The sequence below is a fragment of the Rhinolophus ferrumequinum genome, chromosome 16 (assembly GCF_004115265.2).
Source record: "Rhinolophus ferrumequinum isolate MPI-CBG mRhiFer1 chromosome 16, mRhiFer1_v1.p, whole genome shotgun sequence".
NCBI lineage: Eukaryota > Metazoa > Chordata > Mammalia > Chiroptera > Rhinolophidae > Rhinolophus > Rhinolophus ferrumequinum.
This window is the reverse complement of record NC_046299.1, coordinates 18,172,219-18,194,042: the sequence shown is the minus strand read 5'-3', so window position 1 is coordinate 18,194,042 and position 21,824 is coordinate 18,172,219.

Here is a 21,824-nt window from a genome sequence, read left to right as displayed (position 1 = left end):
CACTTTTACAGATATTCATTTTAAGGTACTAAACTTCTGAACAGTATTCTTCTAGCATTTTTAAAAGGTAGATAGCTGTTTCAGTGAACATGAAAGTCAGAGTTCTCTTGGATATCCCTTATCTTCATCTGGAGATAGTTTTTATTTTTTCTTCTGAATTTAATTTAAAAAATCAGCCAATGACTGTCATCTGTGATTCGGGGCAATAAGCATTCCAAACATCTAGCTTTCTATTGCTACAGGAAAGTGAAATTCATGGAGTCCCTTTGCCTTACAAGTCTGGTTGCCTATTAGATGTGTATCTTGTGATTACTGGAACAAAGCAAGAGGAGACGAAGTTTTTAGGCTCTGATGCTGGCTCTGCAACTCATATGATGCTGGATAGATAAATATCGTATGGCCTACCCAGTTCCTTCATGTGGAAAATGGTTGTCATCCTGTCTACAGGGAGATCAAATACACTGAATTATACTTGTATATGAAAGAACTGTAGAGCAAAACACACAGACTACTAAATTATGATCTGGGTAACTGCCAATTATTAAAGTATTGTCTCCTAGCTGGAGCTGGGACTTATACCTTATTTCTGGTTTGCCAAATGCTTCCTGTTAAATTCTACTGATAGGGCACAGTAATGGGAGACTAGAAAACTGGAGAAAGTAAAAATCCCTTTGCTATGTTTATTGTTTCTTGTCTTTTTCAACTTCCTCTCCTGTTAGCAACACCCTAGCAAAGTTCCTTCACCCCAGCAGTAGCTAGCAGGTTATTCTAGTACCAGCAGTTGATTCCACTTTGTAGTTTTCCCAACTATCTCCAGAACTATTTTCATTGTGCCCCTCAGACTCCGACATCAGCCTGCCTGTACCACTTCTTCAGAGTTTTAGATCTCAGCCAAATGGGCAATTTGTCTTAGAGACATCAACACCACCAGCAAGCTTTCTTCTCACGGGTTTGAATTTCTTCTCTGTGGGGCTCAGAGTTTCCAAATTTAAATAATTCCAACCTCTTCCCATTGTTCCCCAGCCTTTGGGTTGGTAGCTGCTTTCTGTAATCTTAGATCTTATTAGCATCATGATACATTGATATTCTTTCTACCTTTTCAACTCTTCAATGCCTAAATGATAATAACACTTCTATCTAAATAACATGTATTTTTTTCTGTTTCTTGAACCCTTACTAATAGAGTAAATTTGTAAGTCAGGATTGGTTCCCTCACCCCCATATTCACATTTGGTTTGCATATTTAAACATGGGGGTATAGTCTTCACTTCTACAGAAAAGTATAATCTCTTGTTTATTCACTAATCATTATAAACATCTTATTCTCTTGGTCTAACTTAATAGCTCCACTTCTACTAGAGACATGAATCCAATGAATACTGGCCTTTGCTTTTAAAACCATTGAGAATTTAAGTGTAACTGCTATGTAAAAGGACAACCGTCCCATGTGTTCAAAACTGAAAAGTAATTAAGAGTAGTAGTGATTGTACAAACGGGACATTATACTCTAAAGAGCATCAAGTCCAGAAATAGTAAAAATTAAAACAAGATCAGTTTAATAGTAATCAGTAATAGTTTATTGTGCACAGAAGAATAGTTTGGAAATTCGAAGTCTTCAAATCCAAATTGATATGCAGCTCAGAGGCCTGATGTTACAGGATGGCTTATCAGGTGAAAATGAAGAAGTCCTTTCACCTTTACAATGATTGGTTATTACACCGGGGATTTCTAGATGGCAGAGGATTGGTTAAAAATGATTTATCTTTTACCATTTTAAGAAGGTGAATTAAATTTCTTTCATAATTACCAGAGATGTTTACAAGAAATAACCTAGGTTAAGGCCCTATATCTATTTTTGCTACGGGAGAGAGGGCCCTTCTCAGCACGATATCCAGGTTCTTGGCGTCTCAAGCAAAGAATTGAATGAGATAAATGAGGTCAAGTAGTGAAAAAGCAGTTTATTAGAAGAAAAAGTACACACTAAAAAAGTGGGCCCGAGCAGAAAGCAGTGACTCATGGCCATTATTGGCAGAGAAAGTACACTCCGAAAGGCTTGGAGTGGCCCCAGAGCAAAGTCAAGTCTCACAAAGGTTTGTGGCTCGCAGGGGCCTGGGGGATTTATCTGGGATGGGCTGTTCCTCTCCGGGTGTGGGACCACTTGATTGTCACCTGTGATTGACAAGGGGCTATTACCTTATCTCTTCAGAATGGGCAGGTCGATTGCAGTTTGAATTGTTAACTGCAAGCTGATTGGCCCTTCCCCCCTCCACCTGAGCTGATAGTTTGGGCGGGCTCTGCAGCTTGAATGGCTATTAACCTTCTTTCCACTGGCTTCGTCATGGTCTCCGCCTTAATCCCCTCCCCCATGGCCAGATCCCTGACTGCCTAGGGTTTTTTCTATCTCATTTTTGCTTATGTGGCTTAAATGGTTTTGTCTGCTCAGGGAATTTTCAAGTTTGGTTTCCATCGTGTAGTTTACTTTAGCAAGTGGTAGGCCTTTTTGCAGCTACAGCCAACTGTTAATGTGGGGAAATGTAGGTTTGCTATTTCTGGATGTTTTATTTGTTTATTTCTGCGTTCTTGTAAAAAAAAAATCCATTCAAATCTCTCAATTTGTTAAATGTCCACTATGTATACATATATATAAATATTAATATATATATATAAATATAAATTAATATAAATATTAATATATAAATATATAAATATATTTAAGTTAAATACTGTGTAGCTGCCTCTGTGCAGTGCATGCAAACTGTCTTGTAAACCAGATTTGGTCCCCTGAGCATCAGTTGGCAATTTTTATTTTAAGAGAATTCAAAACCTTGACTGACAGCCTGGTCTGAATGCATACTATTACTTGGTAATTGAGGTTGCAGCAGGAGAGGAAGAAAAGGACCCTCTAATCAAGAGAAAAGACTCAGTTATTAATAGAAGCAATTGATCACATAATCATGATTTCAAAAAGATATATTGCTGAATAAGTGCTCTCTATTTCTGTAACAATTTAGGAAAGTATAACATTGCAAGAGTCCCTGTTGAGAAATTTTTGGAATTTATAATTAGAAGGATACTCTTAATACTACTTAATAATCACTTAAATATAATTATCATTTCCTTTCAAATATAGGACCTGAAATATTAACATCAAGTTTTAGAGAAATAGATGGTTCAGAAGTTACTTGTAACAAGTTACTTCTGTTCTCTCGGGCACGTTTCACAAGTTTGGGTTTGAGTAGATGAGAGGCACACACAGAATGGCCTTTTTAGTAACATGTCTTCAGAACTCTCTTTTTTTTAGGTGAGGGAACTTGGTCAGTATGGATCAAAACATATTTTTGCATGTGGTGGCAAATGGTGACGATATTACTTACATTGAGGAGGGTTCTGTCTGAGACGTAAATTAGTTTCCATCAGCCATTACCTTGTCTGGCTCCTAGTTTGAGGAAACAAACTATTAAAAAAAAAAAAAGACAGAATAGAAGATTTTGAACAGTGGATATAAATGATACTAAGAAATTGTCAATAACTTTTAGTTGTGATAATGGTATGGTTAAAAATGTATTTGTTAGTTACGTACTTAAATATTTACAGATGAAAAGACGTAATGTCTGTGATTTTCTTTAAGAATCTCATGGTGGAATGAGAGAAGTGGCTGGGAATATAGATAACAACATATGTAGAAATACTTCCTGGTATTTCTAAACATCACCTATTTCTTGACATTCCCGTGATAATTACCTTAGTTCTTCTCCCTGTTTCCATTGCGGAAGCCATCATGCACCTCTTACCCACATAACTATAATAGTTCTGAACTGGTCTTACTGTGTCAAGTTTTCGCCTGGCCAATTCATTCTGAACATTAGACATTTTTCTGAAAACACAATATCGACCCATTCTCCTGCTTAAATTCCTCTGGCACAAAATTCAAATTATTTTGAAGAGTTTACAAAGGCATTTATTATCTGTCTTCTCTTTGACTATTTTATCTCTATATTGCCCATGTACATTTCACTCCTGTGAACGCACAGAATTTTCTTCATTTCTCCAAACTAACCACATGATCTCACATGTCCTGTCATATCAACACATGTGAGAAGCCATTCCTGACATCTTGAGCCTTTTCCCAACATGTATTAAATATTTTCTTTTGTGCTGTTTAGTTCACTATATTATAATTATCTGCTTCCTTGTCACTCCAGTTAGATCAGAGATGTTAGAGGTTATTAGCCACTTGCCAGCTCCCATTAGTTGGTCGATGTTATATGAACCTGTGTGTTGAGAAGCATCTGAGGCTTTGCCTTGGCTGCTTGGGGGAAAATATGCCATGGATAATTGTTAATGCTTGCAAAGAAAGAAAGAGGAGTGAAGGGGTGGTTGAATATCTGATTGTTTGTGCAATCACTGAACTGTATTGGAAAGCAAATGCTGTGTTAGACCCATGATAGGTTTAATGTTAACCTTAAAACTATATAGTGAACAAACAAGTTGCTCATTCAGTTCTTATCTAAGGACACAGAGTAAACGGCAGAAACTGGATAAACCAATGTCCATTTAATTTTGGAATCCATGTTCCTTTCAGGGGGAAAAAAAACAACTAACATGTAATGACCAGTGTTCTTTGAATTAAATTCATTGGTGGAAATACCTTAGAGCAGGGGTGTCCAAACTTTTTTCAACGTTTTTCACCAAGGGCCATATGCGGTAAAATACACAAACAGCCGGGCCACTCACTCGAGGTGAAGTACGTATTGCCTCACCTGGTTTATTTAAGTAAACTAAATATATTTTTGGAATTTGCTGCGGGCCAATTTACAATGGATCGCAGGCCGCCGTTGGCCCGCGGGCCGCAGTTTGGACACCCCTGCCTTAGAGTATGTGAACAGGACTTGCAAAAATACAGAGGATGTAAAAGAAGACACTGTTCTGCTCTCACCAGGCTAGAAGGCATTTTGAAATGTGACATAAACATTAAATAACTGGAAACAGTTATAAACTTGTGAATTCAGCTCTCCTGTGCCCTCTAAATGTACTCCTTCCTTGACTATCCAGCAGGTGCTTGTTGGAGTGGGTACCATTCCCCTTCAGGTTTCTATAGCCTCAGTGAAGGTGGAACAGCTCTGGCCACACAGTTATGCCCGAGTAACAGACCTGAGATCATTATGATGTAGATGGGGAGACTGAACGCTCTCATGGAGAGTTAAGTCCTTATGATAACAAATGTATTTTTCTGAAAAAAGAAAAAAAAAAAACTTCACGCGTATCAATCTTGCTTATTTTTGGTGACTCTTGGTGTCACTAAAGAAAAAATAAGGACAGTTACTTTGCAAGTGGAATCCCAAATCCAGTGGTGGTAGTTCCAGCTTTTTACTTTCAAGGGTCATTCCCAAAGTATAGGGGAAATATGTGGAATGTGAAATCAGCCAGTATGGATTCAAACCCTGATTTTTTTTTTCTTACTTATCTTTGTGAATGTAGGAAAACTTATACTCACTGAGTCTCATTTATGACATTCATATAGAAGGGAGGGTGATTATTCCAACCAGGTTTGCTCTGTATATTAAATGAAATAATATGTGATAAGTCCAGCACAAAATAGGTGCTCAGAAAATAGTAACAGTGGTAGTGGTGATGGTGACGATGACGATAACAGTGGTGATAATGCCAGTGACGGGGGATGATGTTATTGACAAGTACCTTAGGGGTACGGCTCCCAGACCTCCATCTGTCTACTCAAATTTTGCATAGATCTGTGGGCCAAATTCTGCACACCTCTCCGGCCTTCTTTCCTTTGAACTCCCCTTGTAAATAAATATAATCAATGTTACACCTTTTGTGGTTATTTTTCTGTACTCATGATGGGGAATTACAATAAATCCTTGTTATCATAAGTTCTACCTTAAAAAATATTTAATTAAATTAGTTAAAATATTGAAAGTATCTATTATGAAGCCCGGCACATAGTAAATACTATATATGTGTTAGCTGCTATTGATATTACTATTTAAAAATCGTTGTTAAGCATCTATTTTATGCAAGCATTATACTAGAGGGTAGACCTTCTTTAGTCCTTGTAAATGGTCTGCATAATATCTTTAGGTCTCAATTTTTTTTTTTTAATGTGACCAGGTTTCTATAACTTCCATTAACATTTTGTACTTGTATTCTAGTTTCTCTTTCTTAGACTGTAAGGCCTAGAACTGGTCCTATTAGTATTGTCTAAATAATACATATAACAACATAGCTTTTACTTCCCTGAACCAAAATATCTTAAACTCATTTAATCCTGCCGGGCTCGTTAACTTGACAGTTAATTCCTATGTCATAGTGCCACCTCCGCATAAACTTGTCCTTCACCATTCCAGCACAGTTTGTGGTCTCAGTTTTGTCTTCCTATTCTGATTAAATTGGCTCAACCTCCAAATTTGTCAAGGACTTAATGAACTTTAACTTTTGAGATCATTTTTCATCATAGTCACACTCTTCCTGTGACTATGACATCAACTTTCCCCCTTGACTATGGTTGGAATCTTCTCCCAGCTGTCTGCTTTCCAGCTTCTCTGGGCCGATTTCATTTCATATAGAATGGCATCCTTTCCTGTTAGCGTTGTCATTGAAAAGAGGAGGCTGTGCGTGGAGCTCTTGATTTTGAGCAAGACTTCAATACTGATTAGCCAGGCGCTGTGCTGAGCACTTCACAAAAATCACTGCATTTCATCTTCATGACAGCCTATGGAGTTGATAGTAAAATCCACATTTGACAGTTAGTAGTTGAACTACCCAAGACCACACAGCCAGTGAGTGGGAAATCCAGAATTCAGATGCAGGAAAGCTAATTTTGAACACTGCTCTCTTATCCTGTGCTTTACTAAAACATTCATTAACATGTAACTATATTCAGATTAGCATCTAATTATATAAAGTTGTATTTTATTCTCTAGTAACACAAGCTTAATTTTCCAGTGTTAGTCTAAGCACTCTGAGACCTGGGACAGATCATATGTTCCCTGCAGATTCCCCCAGCATCTAGCACAAAACAAATTCTATATGTGCTCTCAGATTTCATTCATTGAGCAATAGTGACCAAAAATGAACATTTGAGGAATTAAGAGAAAATGTACACCAGTGAGATCACCCTATAGTCACACAAATAGAACCAGGAGAGAAGTCAGTACAGATTTTAAGTCCTGGTCCTAAGCACTAGATCACATGTGTCTCTAATGATTTATGTGTGAAATATCTGTGGTTAAGGAGAGACCGGTCACAGAAACTTAAACAGCCATTAAGGTTGAGCAATGTGCGCTCTATATTTAATTCATGAGGATGCAAACCCAACAAATTTGCACAAAAAAGGTCAAATTCTACATTTTTAGAATAGTTCCTTTGAGCTTCAAATAGGGAAGAAATTATTTTGGAAGGAGCACATGTTTCACCATCTCATTAATTAATAGATCACCAGCAGTTGTGTATTTTAGAAGAGCTGACCATAACCCTCGATAGAGCTCAAAGCAGCTGGTTTTTCTGCTTGTCCCTCGACCCCAGCATCTAAGCTGTTCCAGTAATTGTGTACTTAATTGCCTAATAAGTAAGGTATATCAATTTTGCATACTTCTGAAGAGTGGTTACCATAGATATGTTTTCCATAGAACTGACTGTCGTGGTGTATTTAGAGGAAAAGTGAATCTTACCCTCTTGATGACAGCCTGTGAAACCGAAACCAAAGGATATAAATGGCTTTGAGAGAAAAATCCATGTCCTCTTTGACAGAATAATTATTATACTGTCAAATTTTTGGCTGTTTCTAAAATATCATTTAATACTTCATGTATATATTTCTTTTACCATCAAATGCCATTTGATGATATTAGTTAACAATTAGAAACTGTTATATTTTAAAAATGGCTAATTTAACTAATTCATGAGATTCTATAACCAGGCAGGTTACCCATATTGAAAGCAGTTATAGATATTTCTGTCATAAACTAGGGCGTTAGAGAGAACCTGGAGACCCCACAATTAGGTGACTAATTTAGTAGGTTTTATTTAGGTACAGTAAGACCCCCAGGCTAGATGACTGTCATTCAAAAGACAGTTTGCTACTCACATTCCAGAGAAGAGGTAGCATGTCATGGCACGGGGATGTATGGGAAGGCACTACAGCCTCTCAGGTGGCGAAGTGGGCAGGGGACTTTGGACAAAAACCTTCATGGTGGTTTCTTTGGAAGAGATGGCGAGATAAGGTAAACAGGTGTGGAACTGGCTAGTCTAAGTAATTGTAGAGTGCTGTAGGGCACTCTAAAATAGAAGATGCCCCTGGTTGTATGATACCAAATAGGACAGGTGGACGGTGGCTCAGAGTGAGAGAGCCCCATGAAGGAGGTGGTTGGGGGTGTGGGGTCTGAATTGGTATGTTTGCATTTGAAAAGCACACTCATGGGTGAATTGTTTATCTCCTGGGATTTTGCTATTTCAGGGAGGAGCAGTGCCAGCAAGGCCCCAGGGGTCAAAGCATCGGACTATAGCAAATAAAAGACATGGTTAATACAGTGACATTTATCAAGACTTGAAAGTTAGAAAGCCAAAAGCATATTGGAAATGTTTAAGATAACATTCAATTTCTTTAATAGAGAATTTCCTTTCCAGCAGTACTCCTATTTGCTTTATGATAGACTATTAACATCTTTGAGGTATGACACCTATGTTTAAATATGGCACATATTTAAACATAAAATGTAATTTTGACATATATATGCACCTATGAAAGTATCATGTGTTTATTTGCCGTCAACGCATCTTATGTAAAGTGTCAGTTCAATCTTTTGCCCAGTTTTACTTGGTTACTTATTGAGGTTTGGGAGTCCTTTATTTTATTATATATTCCAGATATAAGTTCTTTAATATATACATGATTTGCAAACATTTTCTTGCAGTCTTTAGAATACTTTTTCATTCTCCTAGCAATGTAGTTTGAGGAACAAAAGTTCTGTACTTCATTGAAGTACAATTTATTATAGTTTTTCATTTATGAACCATATGTTAGTATCATATCTAAAAATTTTGTTTAGTATATAATCTATAATTTTCTCCTAGATTTTCTTCCAGAACACATATAATTCGGGGGTTTGCATTTAGGACTATAATCTATTTTGAGTTAAGTTTTGATAAAGGTTATAAGGTATAAACTTCTTTGTATATAAGTATCCAATTTCTCTAGCACTATTGTAAGAAACTATCCTTTAGCCATTTACTTTTTCTTTTCAAATTTAATTTATTGAAGACTAATGTGTGGGTCTGTGGCTGAACTCTCTTTTGTTCCTTTGATCAACTTGTCTATTTTCCAATTCTACATTATTTTACTATAGCTTTAAAACAAATTTTAAAGTCAAGCAATGTAAGTCTTACAACTGTGCATTTCACTTTTCAAGGCGGTTTTGAATTTTCTAGGTTTTTTGTATTTCTATACTTTTAAACTCATCCTGTCAATTTCTACAAGAAAAACGTCATGAGTTTTTATTACAGTAGTGTTGCATCTGTGTAGCTATCTTGAGGAGAATTGACTTGAGGATAATTGACATTGTATCAATAATATTGTCATATGATCAGTGGGCAAGTATTTAGGTCTCCTCATCTGCACCATAGGCATGTTAGAGGTTTCACTATATACATGTGGAATATTTTTCATCATATTTCTCCCTAATTTTATATTATGCTGTAATAAAAAGATACTTATTGCAGTTCCTGCTAATTGTATGTATATAGAACACAAATTTTTGTATATTTATCTTATATCCTCAACATCGGTTAAGCTTATTAATTTTAGTAACTTTTTTGGTAGATCTCATAGGGTTTTTCTATGTTAACTATCAATTCATCTGCCAATAAAAACCTTTTTATTATTTCCTTTTCAATCTAGATGCCTTAAAATACTGTGTTTTGTTGTTGTTGTTGTTGTTGTTGTTGTTGTTGTTTTTTCTGCTTCTCCACTTCCTTACCCCCAAGACAGAACCGCCAATTTAACGGAGTGGTAAATGTTAGTCTAAGGACTCTACAGACTAAGACAGATCATATGTTACCTGTGTACTATTCCTGGAATCTGGCACAAAATATGCACTCTATATCTGTGCTCTGGGACATCATTAAAGAGTTTACAAGTCATCCATCTCTACCATGATCTGGTTTGTGATTTGAGAAGAAAGCTCTTGCTATCTGTTAGAGGTGTTCAAGAAAGTAATTGCAAGACCATCTAGAATACTAGTCCAGGCATGAGGCAAAGGTGGCTTTGTGTAGTGATAGAGATGGGTAGAAGCAAACTATTGATAACTAAAGATGGGTGAGACACAGAAGCTAGCACAGTATCTGGTGTAGGTAGAACTCAAGAAAGACTTGTTACAAATGATGTAGAAGAAAAAGGAAAATGTGTCAAAGCCAAGTTTCATGTGTATTAGTGAGAATCCCGACTGAACTTACTCCCAAATCTTGCCTGTTCCTAGTAAAAATACCTACGGGCACAGAAGATCAAATCTAGTTAGCAGTATTTGTTTTTCTCTTATAAAACTTGAAGTTTTCATTTGACCAAGTAATACTTTTGATAACCTCTTTCTATATCCCTATCTAAAAATTCATTTTATATGTTTTAAGTATAATAATTACTAGTGACAAATATATTCTTTCTGGATTAGTTTATGAAATAATTGCAGCTTAAAATAATCAAAGTTTTGAGATTTATCTCAGAAATGCATTATTTCATTTAATGCATACTGTAATTTCTTAGGAGTGGAGAAAATAATGGGATTGGGCTAATAAGCTCTAGTTTGTAACTCTTAGACTTGAGCTCCCTGACACAAATCAACTGTCAGAACTGATCTGCCAATGTGGAAGAGGTAGGATAGACTAGGCTGTCTGGCAGGGATGCTGTTTTCCTGTAGAGTGGGAATGTGCCTGTACTGCGGACATGTATTTAGACTACAAATCACCATGAAAGACAAAATGTCCTTCACCAGCTGGTGGACACATATCTAATCTCATTGGCCAGGAGTTATACTGAGTATCAGACATGATGGAAATTAGGACTTTGCCTTTGGAATCTTACTAACAGAGCATATATTCTGTTGGCAAGTCTTATGAAAATCTTATGAGCATCTCTATTTCCAGACGCAGCCAAATATTTGTGGTATCTAATTTATGTAAATACTCTTCTCCTTCTGTCGTCTGAGCCTTCTTCTAGAGATGGGAAAGTGTCCTTAACATAGGATAACTGGGAAAATATCTGAGTTTGGATTGAAAATGTTGTCAAAAAGGACCCAGGGGTTAAAAGTGCAACATCATGGCTCCGAACTATGTGTAGTATGGAGAACATTAAAGGAATTTGCCCAAGGTACTGAGTGACATTAGTAATAAAACAAATATCAGAATCTAAAACTGTAAGCTCTTTGTACCAATCCACCCTACCCTGAAAGCTCACTTAACCAGGATATTTAGAGACTGGCATCATGGAAATGGCTTTGGACTTGAAGTTAAGCAATCTGAATAGATTGGGTGCTTTACAGGTTAGGTTTCTAAAGAAGTATATCTTGTATAGACTTAAGAGTTCTAAATTTTCACTGAGGAGTATTAGCTATGCAAAACAAAGAGGGGTAAAGGATCAGTCTTACCAAGGGTCTGTCAGCCTAATGGGGGTACTACGTAGCAAACATTATCAGCCTATTAGATGCATTCTATGTTGGATGAAATTGGCTAGACCATTGTGCAATGTCTTTGTTAAGTCATTGGCTAGGGCCACCCAAGTAAGGTCTACCTGTAGCTACTGTTGCCTTGTTCAGTAATTGGCAGAGGCCACCTCACAAATAGCATGACTTCAGCTCTATAACTAAGGGGAATCCTGAGGAAGTTAATACTTAACTAGAGGCTCCAGGTACTACACGCCTTGCAGCTGCCTGACTTGTCCCTTCTTCGAAGAGGACTTAGAACGGTGCATCTCCATGTCACCCACAGATGTGTTGTGATAACAATATATACCAGGAGCATTGTTCTCTTTAGGATTACAAATTGAAGTAAGGTTGATTTGTATTTTTCTTTTAGATATAATAATACACATCATAAATAACTTTACGTAATTACATGGGACATCAGTCTGTTGGCGTTCCTTTTTAGTGGTTGTCATTTAAAAAAAGTCTTAGTTCAAAATAGCACAAAATGACATCACACTACAGTAATATTGAGTTGAGGGGTTAATGTCTACAGTAGATGAATGGGGACTGTTCTCAGAAATAAGAAATCAAGAGGTGCTCAGGAGAAGGGGTGCTGTGTGTTTGGGGGAAGTGGTGGGGAGGGACTGGCACCTAGCCCGTGCCATCCAAAGTGACGAAAGGTGACATTTTCCACAATGAACTATCCTGTAATACAACAAACCAGAGTCCCCAGAGTGCGTGGGCCAATAGTGAGGGTCTGTGGAGTCTGGGGGCCCCCAACCACAGCTGCATCTCCAGTGCAGCGATGGGGAGTTCTGAAAAGATTTGATGCTCCTTTTAAATCCTTCTGTGTGACCTGCTTGCAGGGCTTACTCCTTGCCTAAAGCTTGAGTGTGGGCAGAAAGCTACTCCAAGCAGAGTCCCAAGTCCCCCAAGTCTGGCCCTAGGAGGACGGGCCTGGCTGAGAGACAATGGTGCAAACTCCTACAGCACGGCTGGTGCTGTTGGTTGATTCCCATTTCCCTCCCCCTCATCCCGTTGGTCCATCAGAGCATAGGTCAGTCTTACAGGATCTTAAAACATGTAAGTATCCAAGAGGCAAAACGCTCAATTAGTGGAGAGTTGCCTGGGGCAGAAGGCGCCCAACAAGAGCAGAAAATCTAATTTTCCATAATGGAAAGGTAACATGACATCATTAAATTTGTGACAGAATTTCTTGCCACGTTTAAATGGAAGTGAAAGTGAGCTGAGTGGCTGTGTAATGTAATAGAATGAACACTGGAAAGGCATCAGGGGTCTAACTGTGCTTAATTCTTATTCTGCCTTCTTTTGTGACCCTAGGTTAATCCTTTTCTAACTTTATTTCATAAGGAGCTAGTTGGTCTAACATTTAAATGAACATTTGATTTTTTTTTTTTTTAATTTAAAAGGAAGCTTCACAGTAGTTAACCGTGGTAAGGATATTTGGAAGAGAGCCCAAGGATGTTTTCTAGGGTTTGATAATATTTATTGTCTTGATCTGAATGCCAGTTACATGGGTGTATTCACTTTGATGGAAACTCCATCAAGGTGTATATTTATTTGCTTACTTTTCTACACATATGCTATGCTTAAGCTAAAAATATCATTATAGAACAAAATCTAGTAATCGCCTCATACCCTTAATGACAGTCCAAGTAGAAATATATTTTTGTCCTGCTTCATGATCATATCTGTAGGGGTTACCAGTTTCCAAAGGAAATCCGAGGTAAAAAATAACTGTTAGAAAAAAATTTTTAAAATACTCGTAGCAACCTGAGCATTAACTCATAATGTGCCATTAAATCAGAACAGGCCATTCTTAGTAGCTTTTCCTTATTTAAATGATCACTTAACATGGGCTTTCCTTTGAAAGATGTCCTGAATTATTATTATCATTATTATTATTATTATTATTATTATTATTATTATTATTATTATTCCTCTTTTTCTTCTTCTTCTCCTCCTCCTCCTCCTTCTTCTTCTAAAACTGTGCTCTGAAGCATTACATATTTAATAAATTTAAATTAGCTAAAGCCTATAGTTATTCAGACCTTAGAATCTTAGCTGCCATATCATTGCCCTGTGGTACTGTTATTCCATAGCACAATGAAACAGGATATTAAGCTTGTCAAAACATAGGAAGAAGAGAGCATATGAATCAGATTGCAATCCATCCTGTAAGATTACATTTACCACTTTGTGAGATGTGTAAACATTTAATCACTATGTTGTTTTGTACACCTGAAACTAATAATAAAAAAGGAAAGAAAGAAAACAGATCACATTTATATAAACACACCCCTTTATTTGCCATCAAACGAGACTCAATTAAATGGAAGCTGCATTTAAAATGAAAGTTCTAAATAGTTCAGGGTTATGAAGAAGGAACTCATATACTTTGAACACTGAACTCTGGTGACTTCAGGTCATCATATACTGTGTTTCCCCGAAAAGATGACCTAGGCGGACCATCAGCTCTAATGTGTCTAATGAGCAAAAATTAATATAAGGCCTGGTAATAATATTATATTACACTATATTATATTTTATTATATTATATTATATTATACCTGGTCTTATATTGTATTAAAAAAGACTTGATCTTTTTTTATATTAATTTTTGCTCCAAAAGACGCATTAGAGCTGATGGTCTGGCTAGGTCTTATTTTCGGGGAAACATGGTACCAGTAGAGAGATGGGGATGCATTCAGTAGGCAATGGTGATCTTGAGTTCCTGTTCATGATCTAAAACCAGAATTTGGGACTTGGAGATACAGCTCTCAAGTAAGATTGACAGCAAAGAGTATCATTTTATAAAATGTCAGTACCCAAGGGACTAAGAGTTAGTGTTAGAAAACTACAGTTTTATAAAATGTGGATTCACAAGAATGTAAATTATATAACCATTTTGGAGAGATATTTTAATAAAACCTTAATAAAATTGAAGTTATGCGCAGGCTATGACTCAGAATTTCCACTCCAAACATGACCTAGAGCAACCTGCTTATGAGACATCAGATGTGTACAGATGTTCATCACAGCATTGTACTAACAGCAAAAAACTGGAAATAACCTAGATTCCGTTAATGTAAGAATGGAGAAACAAATTTTGGTACCTTAATAAAAAAAAGGATACTTAAAAGCAGTGGAAATGAATGAATTAAAAAGACATGAATCAATGTGAATTTATCTTACAAACATTTATGGGTGAAAAACCAAGTTGCAGAGATTATGAATAAAGTATTTTATCATGTTTAAAAACATGCAAGAATAATGTGGTCATTATAGAAATCCATACCTGAGTAGGAAAGACAGAGACGAATGAGAATGGTGGACATCCCACTCATTGTAGCAAGTACTTCTGAGTGGCTGGGGGAGGGATGCACAGGTGTTCAGTGAGTCTGGTGGTGGGTTCAGTTATTCATTGTATTGGTCACTGTGTTCCTTTGTATGTCAGAAATATTTTTAAGGAAAAAAAAAATTGTGTAGCTTCTACTTGGGGTGAGGCCATCATCTAGGGCCAGAGAAAGAAATAGAATTAATAGGCCATCCTCCTTCTCCTGAAGAAGGTTGAATTTCAGTTGAAAGTATAAAACTGTCAAAAATTTGGATATTTAAAATATAGCCAAAGTATTAACTTTTTAAAAATACTACTTTTTTAGAGCAGTTTCAGATTCGCAGCAAAATTGAGCAGAAAGTTCAGAGTTCCCATACATCTTCCATTGTCACACATGCACAGCCTCTCACTGTCCACGTCCTGCCCCAGTGGCACATTTGTTAAAACCAATGAACCTACATTGACATGTCATTACTACCCATAGTCCATTGCTTACATTAGGGTTCACACTTGCTGTGCATTCTATTGGTTTTTATCTGAAGAAAACAGAAACACTAATTCGAAAAGATATATGCACCCCTATGTTCATTGTAGCATTATTTACAATAACTGAGATACATATAGAGACAAGCTAGACGTTCATCAATAGATAAATGAATAAAGATTTTATATATATATATATATATATGTATATATATATATATATATATAATGGAATATTATTCAGCAATTAAAAAAGAATGAAATCTTGCCATTTGCAACAACATGAATGGACTTAGAAGGTATTATGGTAAGTGAAGTCAGACAGTAAAAGACAGACAAATGCTGTACGATTGCACTTACATGCAGAGTCTAAAAAAACAAAACAAAACAAATGAATAAACAAAACAAGACAGAAACTGACCTATAGATACAGAGAACAAACTGATGGTTCTAAGCAGGGAGAGGGTGAGGGGACGGCAATAAAAAAGGATCCTTATGGGCAAATTCTAATAGTCTTCTAACACTAGTTAATTTTTTTAAAAATGCTGGTGACCTCTCAACAAATTCTTAGAAAAGTCGATAACCACATATCTAACATGTTTTTGAGGTTAAAAAAAAAAAAATCAGAATGATCTGGGGTGTTTATCCCCTCCCCCTACTGGAGTCAGGACGGGAAGGTTCTGATATTCCCTGTGAAAACCTGGTAAAACTCTTACAGTTAAAACTCACACAAATATGGTGGCCCTTCATGACTTGGGTCTCCCTGGGGTTTTCAATTGTCAGAAATGTCCATACTGAGCCTCCAATAAATCATCAACGATGTTCAGGTTTTCCTACCCTGGTGCTCCTTCCCATGGAGGTTTCTGCTCTGGTAAGTTGTGATCCTCTGTTTCCAACCTGTCTTCTCAATTTATGGGGGGAGGTTTGTCCTGTGATCTCACTACTCTGATGGGTCTTAGAAGAGTTGTTGACTTTTCAGTTTGTTTGACTGTTTGTTAGGACAGAGTAACAACTTCCAAGCTCCTTACCTGCTGGATAGAAACCAAAAATCTTCTCAATTATTTAATGGAGTTAACTTTTTAAAATGAACTGTGTTGAGCAATAGGGTTCACATAACAAATTTCCCAGAAACATGACAAATGATGAGGGAGATCTAGGGAGTAAAGGAAAACCAACACTGCAGGCGTAAATCTCTTTGTTAGATACCTCTCTTTTCTTTCCAGGGTATGGTGAAATTTATAAGTTGGCCTGTATTCCCATTCAAGACTGGAATCATTTCAAAAATTTTGTACAGTGGACTAAGTTCTATACAAAGGTTGAAACTTGTTCTGCGTTGTTTGTGTTTTCATTCAGTATTATTCTATTGACTCTATTTTTCAGATAAGTAGATTAAAGCATAGAGGTCTTACAATTTGCCTAAAGTCCCCAATCGCAATGGCCAATATCTTTCTTTTTTTACTCCCCAATGGCCATTTCAAGCCAGAGTATAAACCATGGTACCAGGTACTTGGCTTCTTGCCTTATGATCCTCTGTTCTTCTCGACTGCTTAGATGTAATCTAGTTTATCACTCTATGTACAAATCTAATAATTTTATAATGGAAGAATAGGGAGGTATCCCAGGGTCTGGATTTATAAATTTCATTTCAAAATTAGTTTTTTTAAAATTTTATTATATATATTAGAATGATATTGGTTCATAAAATTATATAGGTTTCATGTGTACAATTCTATAATACATCATCTGAATATTGTATCTTCATCACCCAAAGTCAATTCTCCTTCCATCACCATATATTTGACCCCCTTTACTCTCTTCTAGTCCCCCATTTTTACCCTCTGTTAACTGCTAAACTGTTATCTGTGCCTATGAGTCTTTGCTTGTTTGCTTCTCGCTTTCAGTTTTATATCCCACATATGAGTGAAATCATACGGTTCTCGACTTTTTCTGTCTGATTTATTTTGCTTAGTGTAATAATCTTAAGATCCATCCATTTGTTGCAAATGGCAGTATTTCATTTTCTCTTATGGCTGAGTAATATTCCATTGTGTGTGTGTATACCACATCTTCTTTATCCAACCATCTATCAAAGGACACTTCAGTTGTTTCCATGTCTTGGCCACTGAATAATGCTGCAATGAACATAAGGGTACATGTATCTTTACGAATAAATGTTTTCAGATTTTTTGGGTAGATAACCGGAAGAGGGTTTGCTGGGTCATATGGTGATTCTATTCTTAATTTTTTTGGGGAAATCTCCAAAATTTCTAAGTTCCATCCTGCGACTTCACTATACATTTAATCTGTCAAGAACTGTCCTTTGAGTTTTCATAAAATGTTCTACCTCAAAAGAAACCTTGGAGAAGATGTCTTCATCTACTTTGAAGTTTCCCTAAATGTCCCAAGACCGTTATCACTGAGAAGTTCAGTAGGGGCTATTACTCAGCAATTAGAGATCTCATGAATAGATGTGTCTGGAACATACTGGGTTAATTAGAATGAATCAGGTTTCTGTTGTGCAGGACACTCCAAGCCTTCAGCATGCTGATGCGATGGCAAGCTTCTGTGAGCAGAGGGATTGCGAATGTTTCCTGAACGCTTTTGTCCACGGAACGCTTTTGGTCGCGCTTTCTGTCTTTCTTTCTTTCTTTCTTTCTTTCTTTCTTTCTTTCTTTCTTTCTTTCTTTCTTTCTTTCTTTCTTTCTTTCTTTCTTTCTTCCTTCCTTCCTTCCTTCCTTCCTTCCTTCCTCCTCCTTCCTTCCTTCCTTCCTTCCTTCCTTCCTTCCTTCCTTCCTTCCTTCCTTCCTTCCTTCCTTCCTTCCTTCCTTCCTTCCTTCCTTCCTTCCTTCCTTTCTTTCTTTCTTTCTTTCTTTCTTTCTTTTTTCTTTGCGAACAATAAGTTATAGTTTGGGAATTACAAGTTTAATAGAAACTTACAGCTTTACTGAAAAGAAAACTAAGGCAAACTGAGGTATAGTCATTTATTGGAGTCATACAGCTGGTCAGTGGATGATGCCAAAAACTGAATAAGAGAAGAATCTCAGAGAACTCATTGAAGAGAATTTTCCTCAAGGAGGTATAACACGTTGCAATACTTTATGGTGCACATAATAACAAAAATGTACTTGACAGTAAAACAAAAGAGGAAGTGATGTACATACATATAATTCATTTCATACTTTTAAAGATGTCCCACAGCACATTACAGACCATACAGAAAGCTCACACATTGTTTATGGCACAAATGATGTGACTCTTACATTAAATTTCTATTAGACATCTGCAGTCCCAGACAGATTTACTTGACTGAGACCATTATTTCCACATACAGCAGTGTTGCAATAATGTGTTAAATTATATTTCATAGGTCCCAGATTGTTAAAGAAATTCAGGCTGTTTTACCTAAACTCCTCATTTTATTAGATGAGGCACCTGAATGGATACCCAGAGACCCATCTTAGTTAAACAGCAAGGTCTTACTTTTCGTTTGGCAGAGCTGGGAAAGGAACCTGGTTCTTTTTATTCCTGTAGCACAGTGCTTCCAGTCCGGTGATTGGCATTACAATGCCAAATTATTGGCAATGACTACAACAATGTACTTGCCGTTAAACTTCCATTTGTTTTGTAGGATAGGGGACAATCGTGGAAAACAAAAACACACGCCAAAACAAGAAATGTGTCATTTCCTGGCTGTGGTCCCCGTTACAGGTGATGTCCATTATATGCCTCAAGTCCCCTAATTCAGCTGGTCTAAAACATCTCTGTCAGTGACTGCTGTTGTGAGCCAGTCCCGAACAAAGACATTTGGTTGTATAAAAATAGGTGTATAATTGTTTCCAGAGTCACTGCCTCTTCCCTCATAACCAGGTACCCGAATGAGAACAAAATCAACCCTCTCCTCCTGAAAAATGAATTCTCCCTCTCAAACCCTTCATTACTAGAAGGAACATTTCAAGCCCGGTTTTGCCTGGCCTGCGTGTGACAAAAGAGAAAAAAATTTTAAAGTGTTTCTTCTAAAAGCTTCTCTCATTGATCACCTGAAAGTGTCAGTTGGGTCTCTGAACTCCATATAGTTTTGAGATTATTCCTCCAATTTCTTTTTAAATATTGTTTTTACTAAAATTCAAGCATGAGGAGTTATTTTCTCGTAGGCTTTTCCTAAAATATGTGCAAATATATATATATATATATATTTAAACATATATATATATAAACATATATGCATAAAGAAGTAGCAAAAACAAATCATTAGGGAAACACTTGGGAACTAATCCGCCTAATAGAATATACTGTCTTTCTCATGAGCAAATATTAAATGCTCAATACATTAAGAAAAGAAAGAAGCAAAGAGAAGGCCCTTTAAAAGGATTATAAGCAGCAGGGCATAGGTCAGGAGTATCAAAGAAAAGGTCTCCTTTTACATTAGATAAAACAAAGACGAAGAATAAGGTGAGTTTTTGTTATATGGAAAAACTGTGCATTTTCTTATTCTTGATGATGGGTCAGATACACTGCAAACTAGGAGACGAGCCATGCTGTCTGTGTCTCAACATAGGCATTTATCTGGCAGTTTTCTGGGTTCCGCCTATATAGAAAACTGGCAGAGTGCCATGGTTCCCCTATTTGTTAGACTCATTGTTCTTTGGATGGGGTAGGGCAAGAAATATGAAAAGCATGTGATATTTGTTACTTTAAGGGGAACTAAATACTTAAAGGCTCTTAGGTTTTTGACGTTTCTCAAACAATTGACTGGGTTATTTACCATCTCACTTGTCTAGATGAGTAGGCTGCTTTCCTTGATGTAGCTGGGATATTGCATCACTTAGGTGGCTTCTCCACTAGATGCAGGTACCGCTACAGCCCTCACAGTTACTGCCCAAGCTCCCATCTGCAGTGAATCAGCGCTATGCTTAGCACTGTGCCAGGAAACTTATGTGGCCCTCATAGACCTGCAAGGTAAAGAGGTGCCCACGTTCTCTGCAGTAGTCTACTGCTTATGTGGAGTACTTAGAGTAGTCAAAACTATAGAGACAGAGAATAGAATGGTGGCTGCCGTGGGCTGGGAGAAAGACAGAATGAGTAGTTAGTGTTGAATGGACATAGAGTTTCAGTTTTGCAAGGTGAAGAGGGTTTTGGAGATGGATGGCAGAGATAGTTGCACAACAATATGAGTGTACTTAATGCCACTGAACTGGTACTTAAACATGGTTAAAATGGTAAATTCCATGTGTATTAACACAATAAAAAATTGAGGAAAAATGTCTTACCGAATTCTGACTTGAGAACTTTGCTAATTCTGTTACCACACGCACTGCTTTGTACACAAACACTTTTGCGATATTTGCATACTTGCTCACCTGCGTCAGCCAATTTTTAGCATTTTGGGAAAGGACATCACTCATCTTTATATGATTTTCAATTAATAATTTATTAATTCAACAGAAGTCTGTTAAATACCTTTGAATTTGATTGGTACTGTGCTGAGATACATTAGACTTCAATACATAGTCTTCTAAGGTCTATAGTCTATAGTCTTCTAAGTCAATCTATAGTCAATCTGTAGTCAATTCTATAGTCAATCTATAGTCTTCTAAGGTCTTTGCTCTGAGAGCCCTCCCAGATTCTAACAGAATAATACAGTTGTTCTCAAACACTTCTTCACCCAGTGCTACCCAGCTCTGTGTTCATTGCTTTGGGTCTCCTGGGGTCCTCTCTCTCTCTCCAGTTGGTGTGAAATTTAACTTGTGGAAATTTCCCAGCTCAGTTGCGTTCAGGCTTTGTTTTTGTTTATTTGGAGTAAGAGTGGCATCTCTATCTCTCTGAATTCTTTGGATTATGAAGGAATGCATATCTTCAACTCCCACATCTTTTGCTTCTGAGCCATTGAACAGATTCTGTACGAGAATCACCTGATCTACTGCATAAAGTTTTCCAGTCCTCATCCAAGCCAACAGTGGTTGTCATTAATAGAATTCAAGTAAAACGTAAAAGCTAAAGCACACACACATAACTCACGTTCAGAATAGAGAAAACTTAGCAAGCCATCTTTAAAATTCCACTGCTTCAGTTTGTTCACCTCAGAAGGCCAAGCTGCAGGATCTCTTAATGTTGCGGTAATTAATGCTCAGTGTGTGATGTCTCATTTTATTCGATTTATACTTATTGCGCCCTGCCAAAATACAATAAGGAAAAATTTAAAGAGCCAAGAAGGCATGAATTATTAAAGCTTTCTCCCCCCAAAGCATGATTTTAAATGATATTCACTTAGTGCACTATCGTCTAGGGCATTTGGAGAT